Here is a 12,864-nt window from a genome sequence, read left to right as displayed (position 1 = left end):
GATTCAGCTGAAAAGACAAAAGTCAAATCACCATCACCTGAAAAGAAAGTCATAGATTACAGATGTTCCGCTGCTCAGAGCTCATCAGCTGCTCAGGATTATGACGCGGGTAAATCAGTGGAAGAAAACAAAAAGCCCACAGCGAAGATTTCTGTCGTGTGGCCTCCGCAGACAGACTCTCCAAAGAAAGCCTTCACTATTGGGGAGGAGCTGAAGTTGGTGAAGCCATCGTGGCCCCCTAAGGAGGGCTCCGCTCAGGAAAATGACCACATGAATCAGCCTGTGAAGCCTTTATTTAAAGAGACTGATATACCTGCAGCTAGAGAACAAAATGGACCCCAGGAAAATGACATGGTGCAGGAGAGTGCCTGTTTAACAGAGAATGTGAGAAAGTCTGAAGAAACTCCAGCAGAGCCGGAGACTCCAGCCTCCCCCGTGGCAGTCGCTGAGGAGCCAGTGTGTGTTATTCACACTCGAGAATCTAAAGAGTCAAACAGCGGCTCTGAGGCTGCGGCGCAAGTGGGTTCTGAAATGGACTCTGAAGTGCAGCCTGGAGTGGAAACGAAAGAACAAAGTGATGGGAATGACGGTGGAGCCGCGGAAAGCTGGAAAGTGCCGGAGAGGGACGAGGGGAAGAGTGTAGAAAGTGCGGAGGAAGTGAAAGTAAATGGACATGACAGGCAGGGAGAAGGTGCAGCAGGTGAGAGGGAGAGCCAGGAGGAGATAGATAAAGGAAATAATGATGGCATGAACAATGGGGAGGCGGCAAAGGTCACGCTGACAGATGAGGAGGCGACGGTGGAACAGGCGCTGAATGCAAACTCCAACAACAACAATAACAAAGGCCAGACGCTGCTTGACCATGAAATCCTGTTTCAAGGGTTTAATGAGGACGAGGAGGAAAATCAGTCGCTGTTTTTGACAGATACGACCAGAGGAGCAGATTTCTTTGAGGCTGATCGCTGTGAAGAATCAAAATGGATGCCAAGTGACGTGCTGCAGTTGGCACAGAGGGATGATGCTTTCGTGCCAGTGGGTGCCAAATGCACTGAAGCCACAGACTATTCAGACACAAATTTCCTTACAGAGAGAGCCGAGGGAGCGCTCCCTTTCAAAAGCGAAGCCGCCGAGCCAAAGATTAGCACATCGAGCTTCCTGGAGGACATTTTCGCCGGCCTGAGCACCAGCACCTCCAGTCTGCTATCTGATTTCAAATCTGACATCTTCAGTCAGCCTGCCGGGGAGACGCCGCTGGTGTCGACGCTGGACGACCTCTTGGATTTCGGGATGGAGACGAAAGACGGCGCAGGAGATGTGAGGGGAAAGGATGAGAGCGGTGACAGCTTTGTCACAAGCTACGGCGCAGGAAGAGATGCCACTTCTTTGTGGGCTGACGAAGACGGCGGCGGCGAAGGCCTGACGGCGGAGGAGCAGATCAAGAGGAACAGATACTACGATGACGACGAGTGACATTCAGCTTCTAATCAGGCAGCGTTGACCACACGTAATTATCAATCATCAAAGTCCATGGAGAGATGAACTGCTCTGATTCAATGTAGTGTTTTTGTACTGAGTTTTAAAATCATACTCCTGCTCTTTTATTCAATACCTAGCTTTGTTTGAACGCACCTGGTGTGCAGAGACATGGAAATTCTTCTTTATGTTACTTAGTATGCATATCTATATTTTTGCCGACTGATCTAAACAGGCTTTATTTTCAAATCTTGCAATATGTGCATTAACTACAAGCTGTATTTTGTCTTTGAGCTTTCTCCTGTGTCTGAATAAAGAGGTTTTTCATTTCTATCACGTCTGGTTGAAATAAAGCTTCATGAACTCAACAACAACATATGACTTTTTAATCAGTAGGTGCACAGACAAGCTGGACTTAGCTGTATCCCCTTTATGCGTCCTGGCTGGGTGTGATGTACAGCCTACCTAGATAACAGCCCAGCCGAGATCTCTTCGGTGAAAGGCGTATTGATTTTCACTGATCGAGCAGGCCTGTTGTAGGAGTTACAGATTTTTCCATTAGGTGGCTTTTGTCACCTCTGACAGATTTTTTCCCCCACCTCAGTTACAGCTTCAACATGCAGGGTAATTGCCTGAAAAGAGGATATACTGCAATGTTAATTACACCAGCAAAAAAAACAAAAAACCCAAAAAGAAAACAACTGTACTTTAGTGTCAGAAAAGTGATGGCTTTACAAATTCACTGTGGGGTCATGCTACGTTGTGATGACAGTTCCCTTAAGCTGAGGAAACACTGGTGCTGGTTCAATAATTCAGCATCCTCTCTTCAAATGCTGTTTGGCATCTTTTTAATTGGGCTTTTTTTTTTTTCCCCGTAACATTTTCAATGAAAATCCAAATCAGATGCAATTTTGTACATTTATAATTGTTTACTCCCCGCAGCTTTAAACCCATACATACCCCACTGCTGTTAAAAATACCCCAGACAGTGTTATCTGTTGCAATGAAAATACAGATTGATAAGAGGACTGGGAGTCTGTTGCAGTATGGTTTGTTGCCTGGTCACCAGAGCGTAAAGAGCAGTCTTCAATCAATAATCACATACCTATTATGAACTGTAGTCTACAAGAGTGATTGGCCACTGCCAGGCTCGGCCCGATATTCCATAATATTGAATATCGCAATATTTATGTAATACTTTTCATAATTTTGATTTTTGCCAAGGCCAACCCTCATTTCACCTTGACATGTGACAAATAAAACTTTGAACTGTTGTTTAGTGGCGGCATCACCTGAAATATAAAATACATTAATATGATTATATGTAACTGGCTGTAAATTGAGATATTACATGTTTTATATCATTCAAGCCAAGCCACTGCAGATGTTCCTCCTCTCCATAATGGCTCTGAAGAGATTCCTCAACATGACTCCAGTGGAAGTGATGGGAAACAAAATTCCCAGTCCCCACTCTCCACCGAGTGGATTACTCTTTTAAGTTCAGCCAAAGCTTGTTTCAGGCTTCAGCACTCCGAGTTAGACAAATCAAGTGCCTTGGTGGCCTGGGGGTTTTCTGATGATAACAACACTGGCAACTATTTCCATTATCGTCATTATGGGGTTTATCTTCATTTTCATAGGGCACCACAAACACAAAACCCAGCGCTCCTGTCTTCATTAGCAGTTTTATTTTGCTTTACCACGGGGGAGCGCCCACACAGACTCTGCTGCATTTGAAGTAATTCTCAGTCCCGCTCGTGCGTCGAAGGTTTTTAGTTGATTTTTTATATATACATATACTGTATATGCATATATATATATATCAACTCTTTTGCAGAGTCCAATAAAGTTGCATTATATGGTTCACTGTTCCGCACTTATTCCATCTGATAAATCCGATTCAGCTTAAATAGTTGTATTGCAGGAAGGTTTGATACAATGGGGTTATCATGGTATTTTTTGGCCACAATAATCATAGCATAAAAACTGGATACAGGTACCTTTATCCCTTATCATGTCCCATCTCGTTCTCCTCTCAAATCTCTGATAAAGACATAAAAAGGCCGAAAAAATACTTTAAATTAAATATTTCCTGTTGGTGACTGTAATTTTAGAAGATAACCAATAGATAGGGAGGGATCCTTTCACAGCATGTAGGCCTGTAAAGAGGAGGAGTGATTAAGGACTACAATTGGCAATTATTTTCATTGTCAATAATTTGTCAGTTATTATTTTCAACAATAGTCAGGTGTTGTACTGTTGTGTTGTACTAAAACCCACCGTCTATGTGAAATAGTAAATCTTATCTGGGGGAAATATGGCGCCTCAGCAGTTTGAGTTCGCTAAATCAAGTGAGTTAAAGTCTCTTTAGTACACTGTCTGTGGAAACTAAAGACTAAAGAGGAATACAACTAAAAAACATTAGAAACAGGAGTAGGCTGGGTGTTCAAAGTTTGGGACGGTTGACTGGGAATTACTTTAAATGCAGTTTAGTCTCTGTGTGTGGGTGCTCCCTTGCTGCAAAGCAAAACCAAACTGCTAATGAAGACAGGAGCATTGTTTTGCACTGATGGTACACTTTAAATACGGAGATAATCCTGTTTAATAGAGAGCCCAACTGTTTTAAACCCAATTTGCATCAACTTCCATATGTAAATGTTCTGAGCTCGTAACAGAAGAACTGTAAGGCCAAAATCCATTTATGAGACCTCATTTCAAAGGTCACGTGTTCTAGTTTATGATAATGTGCTTGTTTTGCACCTGACTACAACCCAACCTAAACTACATCAGCTCACACGTTTTTTTTTTTTTGTATTTTTCAGTCCTCGCCTGCAAAATAGTAATATTTCATAACAAACAATAAAATATACTTTATACAGGAACAATGAAAAGATCCACAGTACGTCTACATCTTGTCAAAAACTGCTCTGTGAAGCTTCAAGGCCTCTAGGCCTAATATTTTAGTTTGATAGTCCTTTATAGTTCATTTGTTCACTGGCGCCCATAAACGTCTCTAAAAGGAAAACTGGGACAAATTTGCTTTAACTCTTTGATATGAAATAATAGAAAACTACTTCAGTGGTTTTTTTTTTATGCCTAGGAAACATTTAGGAGCCATTTAAAACAGAGCTCATCCCTGCTCTCAGCTGTTTCCACACCTCTCAAAGCCTATTGGCCCTGCCTCAGAAGTACCCGCCCCCATAGTTTGCTCTGATTGGTCAGGGGAGACGTCTATCTACTAGGAGTCAGAAAAGCTGTGAAAAAAACAGTTATTTTTCGATGGAGAGACGTCATTACGTCTTATGTTCGCTGTCTTCCCCTGAAGTGAAATCAAAGATCCTCTATACATTTTCTTTACTCTCTGTTGTGAAATCAAAGATCGTCTTTACAGTTTATCTGCTGTCTCTGGTGAAATCTGCTCCGATCTTTACAGGGAGGCCGCCATTTTGTAGCCAGAAAGCTAACAAACAGTAGCAGAGCCGCTAACAGCCGCAGGCGGAACCGGAAGGAGGGAGAAGTGACGGAAGAGCAGCAGATACAAATATCTCAGTCTTCTGCTTTGGACTTCTCATGACGATGTTCATAACCTGGAATACTTTTATAAGGAAGCCTTTTGATTTTTGTGACCTGTGGACGGACTAAAGGAACACAGATAACGGAGGAATCCAGCGAGAACCAGAGTTTTAAGGTAAGCAGTCACCACACTCCACTGCTACACCTGGTAGATATTAGTAAATAATATTTATGTGCTTATAGTTAGCGCAAAATGAACGGAATATTTGAATTTTAGAGACTCTAACCGACCTAACGAGGTACAGCCTGTCTATATTGACAACCTTTAAGCATTTACTCCATCCATAACTTCTAACTGCCGTACACGGGCCGGCGGGTCGTAAATTGATGTTGGTGTTGTAACCTTCAGTATGTTTCACCACACTTCATTATAAAACAAATAAAACTTCTGGCCAAACATATGCCTGTGTTCGTGCGGACCGAGTCTGGTCCGAATAGGCTACTAACATATCCGGGCAGATATCTGGCTATTTATCCTCTGGTGCTGACTGGCAGCTGGTCCAGATGTGGAAATAGCAATCATGCTGTATATGACCCAGATTTGGGCCGTGGACAGGATGTAATCTGCTTTCTGATCATGTCTGAGCATCTAACCCCCCATGCTGACCTGTCTCACTTAGAGTTGATCTTTGGGCTGAACTGCAGACACATTAAAAACTGTCACTTCCACTGGTGTCAAGACAGGAAAGGAGTCCAGCAGGAACATTTTCAGTCACCATTAACTCTTTAAATGTAATATAATATAAAATATGATTATTATTTTAAGACATACTGGTGTTGACATTATCTAAATCAGTGGTTACCAACCTTTTCCAACTCATGACCCGCTTTAAAATATCAAAAAACAACTCCTTAACAGTATGGAGGCCAAATAAAGACTTCTCAGGGCAGTTTTTATTTTAGTAATGATAAGGACTAAACATTCAGGATTCAACTGAAAGCAGGGGAAGTTCAGTGTTTATTGTTGTTAGGTGGGGTGGGGTGGGGGGGCTTACCACAGAGATAGGCCTTAATGTGAGAAAAAAAGATAATTAAAGATAATTTTGTTTTAAGACATTATTTATGTATATTTTTTATTTACTTTTTATATATGTAATAACACTGATCCAAACCATTTAATTTGCTGTTGATTGTCCAATCAACTTGACTTATTGTAGAGAGATTATATATACCAGTGTGTGTACATATATATACATCAATAGTGTGGTTTCTGTCATATAAACCTGTCCTTGACAGAACCAGTCAGTCATTCCGCTGATACCCCCCCTGTCTCCACCCCTGCAGTTAACCGGGACGTGGGTTTATTTTTGCCCAGATGCCATCAGATCACTCCGGCGTGACAGGCAGCAGTCGCTCCGTTGCCTGAAAGTCAATCCCCGTTAAACAAAGCAGCATCAGCCTCCTCGCCGGGGCCTATTGGTCGCTATCGCTCCCCCCCCCTCATCAGGCGGCCGCTGATTGGACGGCTCCTCTCCTCCCCCCTCCACCCTCCACCCCCCCCCCCCACCCCTTACCCGCCGCTTCCACGAGCGTGCAGCGCGAGACGCAGAGCAGAGGAGGAATCCGCGCGGTGTGGAGCGGACGGAGCCGGAGCTCAGCGGCATCCAGAGAACAAGTTGAGCCGACGGGACACGGAGGACAGCAGCGGTAGGTGACCGGAAATACGCTGAAAAAATGTGATGTTTACCCGGCGCGTGCACGGTTTTGTGGACACTAATTGTTCGCTTTCAGGCGCTCTCCCGCCACCGGATAGATGCTGGTTTTTTTTTGGAAGTGAAAATGAGTTAACCGCTCTCTGTGTCCATCATCTGCTGCTGTGCTTTATGAATGCGCTATTTGACCCTTGCTGTTTGGTAATTTTGCAATATTTCTAATGTGGCGGGAGGAGGCTGTTTTTTTTTCTTGCACTGTGCTGAGGAAACAGTGGGGGGGGTTTTTAAACTTGATATTGAAGCTTCACTTTGAATACATTTCAGTTTTGTCTTCAGAGGTGTGTGTGTGTGGAGTCATTAGGATAACCAGGAATCACCGCTTGCTGCTTAAGTGCATGCCACCGTTTAAATAAGAAGTAAGCTCAGTGGTGTCTGGCTTATTGCCATTTAAATGTGTGAGGGAAAGAGAATAAATCCAGATAAGTAGATGAGAACATTGTGCATTTCATAATGCTGTGCACTTTATAGACTAATATGGAGTACAATGATTTATCTGGCTGCTAATCCAAGTCACTTAACATGAACTAGTAAAACCCATCAGCCTTCTGTTTCATTGCATAAAAGGGATGAGTGGATGAGTGTCACCACGCTGTGTTTTATCACTCTGTCAGACACTGCTACTCTTCCAGGGAAGTGAAAGGGGCAGTAGAGATGGAGAGCAGGGGGGATATAACCCTCCGTGGCAAGCTGCTCAATGGGATTTTACCTTGTAGTCAAGGGGTCATAACAACAATTCACAGCCAGTGTCTCTGCTTGCTGTGAGCAGTATGGCTAAGCCTCTAGAAATCCATTTCTAGCAATTTATTTTGACAGCTGCTTTGAAACACGAATGCCACGGATCTCAGACGCATCTCCCTCCTGCAGGACTGATCCTCTTTTTTTTTTTTTTTTCTTCTTTTTTTCTGGAATTACAGCGCCCCTTGAAGTGGTTACATCAATACTCCTTTACACTGTTTCCTGTCGCCGAGTAATCCCAGAGAAGCCAAGTCCATCTCTTTTGTGAGCACCGTGGCTTTCAACCTTACAACGCCGCCTATGTCGTTAATACAGGCGGCTCTGCCAAATTCTCTCATTTAAGCCTGTGTACTGGCCCGCGACCAGGTACTGATATTGTAAAAGTGTGTGTGTGTGTGTGTGGGCGGGGGGGTGCTCCATTTAATTTTAGAAAATGTCCCATAGTCCTCCAGTCACCTCCTGTGACATGAAATACAGTGGTTTAATCTCAATTAGACAATGACATATCAAAATGGGTACCTGGCACACATGGATGATCTCAGCTGCGAGTGATGAACATGGGTTTGGAGATCTGCCCTGGTGATTCTGTGTTTCCAGACAAGCACAAAGATGTTAATTGATCTCATCTTGCTTCACTTCCTTTTTAAAAAGAAACTCCATTTTGCTCTTGGCACTCTGCAACATCGCTGTAAAGCCTCTGTTGGATTAAGATGAAGTCATTTTCTGTTACTAAAGCTCAAAAAAAAAAAACTAGGAATTAGAAACTAGTGGTGGGCGATCTGATAATCTTTTATCTTTCTTTGGTGTGTGATCTACTTTGCATATGAATCGCACAGATCCCGTCAGTAAAAGCTGCTATATTTACATATCTCATTTTAAAAGTTTAGCCGTTGCTAACCAGCCTGTTGCTAACCAGCCTGTTGCTAACCAGCCTGTTGCTAACCAGCCTGTTGCTAACTGTTAAACAGCTAGCCCGCTAACCGCAGCTGGCACAGCCTCTTCCTTGCAGCTTATTAGCGGGGCTAATGCTAACGCTTGTTTCTTAGCACCGGAAAGATGCATCTTTGTTGATGGCAGCGATAGACTCGTAACACATCGGGAGCTTCCTGCTTCATAGTGACGTGTCCCGCTAGAAGTTTGGGAAACTCCGCCTATGTTTGCTCTGTCGTACGCGACCCCCCTGAACGCTGCGCCATCGCGTTCTGTCTGAAAGCGCCATTACAGTGCAGGTATAGAAACAGGAGATGGGACGACTTAACTTTCAAATTAAAACACTTAGATATGAAGATAGATATTAATAAATAACAGCCCTGTCAAAACAAATACTCCTTATAAACTAAAGTGGTAAGAAAGTTATGAATCACAACTTGCAGATTTTCAGAATTAAATCAGAGTGGAAACAGGACCAGATCGTAGAGTTCCCAACTTTAATTCCTCATCAGACCACAGCTGTTCAGTCCCTTCAAAAATGAGAATGATAACGATTTTGGATCAATGATTTACTGCTACTATCTTGAAAGGAGACCCTCAGAATTTTCTCCTCATAATGCCTGTAAGTCCCCCCCCAAAAAAATCAATGCTGTTCAACCTCTCTTAAACGCCTCTAACTAGTAAATCACTATTAAACACATCTAAGTCTTATCACAGCCTTTATACATATAAATAGGCTGTTTACATCTGCTGTGTTGTAAACTACATCTTATTGACATCCTGTGAGAGGAAGCAAGCCCCTGGGTGTGCATCTAATAGGCCTCGTTTTAACTCATTTAACCCATGTGTGGGGGTTTTATATGTGAAGGCATCCCGCCCGTCAGAGTTATTGGCCGAATTTAACTCATAGAATTGATCTTTTGAGATGTTCTACAGTAAATAACTTGATGCCATTCGCGAGGACACTGAACCCTCTTTTTTTTTGGCTGTAATGAATCTGCAAGAAACCCCCCAGGCCAGACCAGATCCTCTTAATTACATCATATTTTTGTCCAGGAAGTGATTGGACTTCGATTTATGATGCAACACGTCGGCTCCCCGGATGAGATAAACCTCATGTGACAGTGATGAATGACGTTTTTTAAAGCGCGCGGTAGAAAAGTGTATTTTACAAACCAGCTTATTAACTCGTTCACAATTTCAATGCAAATGCGCTTTTGCCGCTTGCTTTTCATGTCAACACACTCTGGAGGCAAACATCTGTCAGTCGGCGGGTTGCTGTTTGTTACGACGTGCCGTGGCATTTTGGTGCCCTGGGGGAACATATTTCTCTCAAGTGCACAACTTGGCTTGTCAAATGTCACTGTTGTTTCGTGAAGACCTTTTAGTTTATGTTGAATTTAGCCTTTTTTTTTCTCCCTGTCGCCACCATTGTTTTAATTTTATGTTTTGTAAACCTGCTGCAGGATTTAGCATCAGTCGTTCAAAATCTTTTTGCAGCCACTGTCACACAGAGAGGAGGCCATTATAGAAGAGGATGGGATACCAATAACTCCGCTGAGGAAGGGGCGTGACCGCAATCATAGATACATCCAGATGTTCATGGACTAGTTGGCTAGTGAGCATAGAAATAAATTACAACACATCCTCTTGGCACCAAATAGTTTTCAAGTATCCGAGGCTGAATTCACCACAATACGCAGCGCTGTGCTAATGCGGTTGTTTTTTCCATCGCATTTCTAGACCCTCACCTGCTGTTAGGTGAACGGGCGGCTGCTGCGGTGACAGGATGACAGCGACGACATGATGAATATACACGCAGGGAAATGTATTATCTGTCCTGTAACATGTGAGCCAATGTGTACACAACAAGCCGGTACTATGTTCATTCACCGGTGTCACCAAGGCGACCGCCTCAACACTGACTCAGTACAGACCTGACGTTTGTTTCTCTCAGCTGTTTAACAGGTAGCTCGGCAACAGCTGAGTGTGAACGATAGACAGCTGGAACTTTTCCTTGTTTTTAAGCTTAAAAACCATGAAAATATGAAATATGAAAGCAGTGAACGGATCCCTCTAGGGTCCAGAGCTGTGAGGCCGCTCGTCCCATCATCAGTCTGTGAAACTGATGTTAATGCTGGTTTAAGCGGCTACAGTGCACAGCTGTCAGCAGATTCATTAGAGTTAAAAATGCATTGTCAGATTTGCTTTACCGGCATTTATAATTATGGCCAGTGTAGTGGTGGACTGCACAGCTGTTATCAATAAATATGGTGTCTCTTTGTATTGATATTATAATGTAATATCTTAATGAGTGTGAGCTAACGAGGTAGAGGTTTATTTAGATGACTTTCCTCGGACTGATGGAAACACCTCAACAACAAGCAGCTGTATTATTCTTCAGGATGTCCAGATCAAGTTTTTTATTAATGAGCAGGGTTAGAGGGACACAATCTTTTATTGCACTCAACCTAACGAGTTGCCAGCCTATGTTTTTTAATTGAAAATCTCTTTCTTTGGTTTGTTGTTGGCCCAGAGAGGCAGTGGGAGTGGAAACTCCCCTGCTGGAGCATCCTTTGGGGGTCGCTGACCTCTTCTGAAGGCAAACAAAAAGAGCATTTCCCTCAGGGGCTCAGTAAAGTCTCGCATTATTGTTATTCACTTGACCTTTATGAATAATTAATGACTAGAATTATTAAATTTAATTGCAACACGAGGACACACACCAGTAGAGGAGAGCTCTGCCCAGTTGCCCGTTTTCATGTAGAATTAATGGTTTCTGTGCAACAACTCATAAATTACAACGCATTAGATTTTATTACTGTCTGGCTGCAGTGAAATCACTGATAGGAGGAGGCTGTAACTTAAAACGCTGTCATCTTTTATAAGGGCTTGAGTTCTGTGCCGCTGTGGGTGTACGATCTCTCTCTGATTCTTTTCTTTTCTCCGAGGGCGTTCACTGGTTTTCACATTGATGTGCTCTGGCCTGTGCTGTTCCTCCGCACTGGCTCCCTGTCTCTTGCCCTCTCTCTTTCAGCCCCGTGTCTCTGTGGAGAAGGGTTTGGAAAGCTACACAGGCGGGCTGCGTGTTTCATCTGTCGAGCTAAGCGCGTTGTGATCATGTCTGTGACTGCCATCCAAAGTTTACTGGATCATTTGATAATCTTGTTGGCCGGGCCTTTAGCCCTCGTGTGGCCCCCGGGGTCCGCGTATGACACGGTGGGCACAGATGATCCAACGGCAACACGCTGTGATCGGACTGATTTTCACCCACCGCTCCTTTTAACAACATGGCACATGAATAAAACAAGGAACAGCCTGGCTGTTTGTTATTATCTGGGCACATTCCCGCCACAGTGAAATTACAGTAATAGCATAGCCAAGAAGAAAATGTGTTGTTGTCTATTTTCCTGCTTCTGTTTACAAAAATGACAAATGGGGAAGAATGACAAAGTAATAAGCGGTTATTATTCAAAATGCTCGGCTGGCAGACGTCGGCTCCTGTTTTCACAGAAGACAAAAAAAATAAAGACTGACCCGCAGTGATGTCACATCGTCATCACTGGTGCATTCAGGGTGAAGAGGTGAGTTACATCGTGTGATGAAGCTGAGTCTGGCGGGGGAGTCTTGTTTCAAGTGCTGACTTGCATTTTATTCCCTTTGTGCGCAGCACCAGGGGTCACGGCGACTCATCTTTATGATTATTATAGACTAAAGGAAGCTGCTGGGCTTACTTCAGGCACACTCGCACAGAGCCAAGGATATAGTTAAAACACTTTTATTGTGTTAGAGTAAAATATGTGACAAAAAAAATCCCAAAAAGTGAAGAAAAACCGCCACAGAGAAACAACCTTTCTCAGGGCGAGGATGGAAAGAGAAGTATCACATATTACAAGTAGGTTAGTTAAAGTAGATATTTGTTACCATCATGATGACGTTCAATAGAAATTAGAAATAAAAGGATATTTTAAACAATAAAGAGAGGCGAGAAGTCTGTTTCCTCATTGAGACCTGGACACACCAAAGCATCAAATCTGGAAATCCAATTAGTGTGTCTGTAGTAATCGACTGAGACGATCACCTCCTCTGATTGGCTGCTCCACAAACGATGCTACTTCTGTTAATACTTTGGTTTTGAATTCACAGTTCAGTATGTTTTTACTACAGACATGAAAAACATTACGTTTCTTTTCATGTATTATGAATTTAACTTGTAGACATGAACGCGTGATTGTAAACTTGTAGCTCAGTGGCAAACAGACCTGAACACAGGAAATGAACATAAAGGCACATTTCTTTAAAAAAAACTAAAAACATTATTAAACAATATTATTTAAATTACTGCAATCTCCTAACAAGCGCTTCAGGTTATCAATAAATAAGAAATAAATTATATAATAATAAAATAAAGCGCAGTATGTAGAGAAATTATTGATACTTT

At 42.8% G+C, this 12,864-nt stretch overlaps 1 protein-coding gene across 4 annotated transcripts in view; it reads left to right on the top strand.

Annotated features, from left to right (window-relative positions):
* The first annotated feature begins 4,999 nt into the window (after positions 1–4,999).
* Positions 5,000–12,864, top strand: part of LOC130165171 (beta-1,3-galactosyltransferase 1-like) — a 95,789-nt gene continuing 87,924 nt past the window's right edge. The window contains exons 1-2 of one of the 4 annotated variants that reach the window (XM_056370172.1): positions 6,601–6,693; positions 7,673–7,859. The gene's annotated coding sequence lies outside the window, so the exon portion shown is untranslated. Of the gene's footprint in view, positions 5,162–6,572; positions 6,694–7,672; positions 7,860–12,864 lie in introns of those variants that run through there. The other 3 variants (XM_056370173.1, XM_056370170.1, XM_056370171.1) reach the window with 3 other exon arrangements.

This window comes from Seriola aureovittata, chromosome 24 (assembly GCF_021018895.1).
Source record: "Seriola aureovittata isolate HTS-2021-v1 ecotype China chromosome 24, ASM2101889v1, whole genome shotgun sequence".
Taxonomy (NCBI): Eukaryota; Metazoa; Chordata; class Actinopteri; order Carangiformes; family Carangidae; genus Seriola; species Seriola aureovittata.
This window is presented reverse-complemented; position numbering and strand designations above follow the sequence as displayed.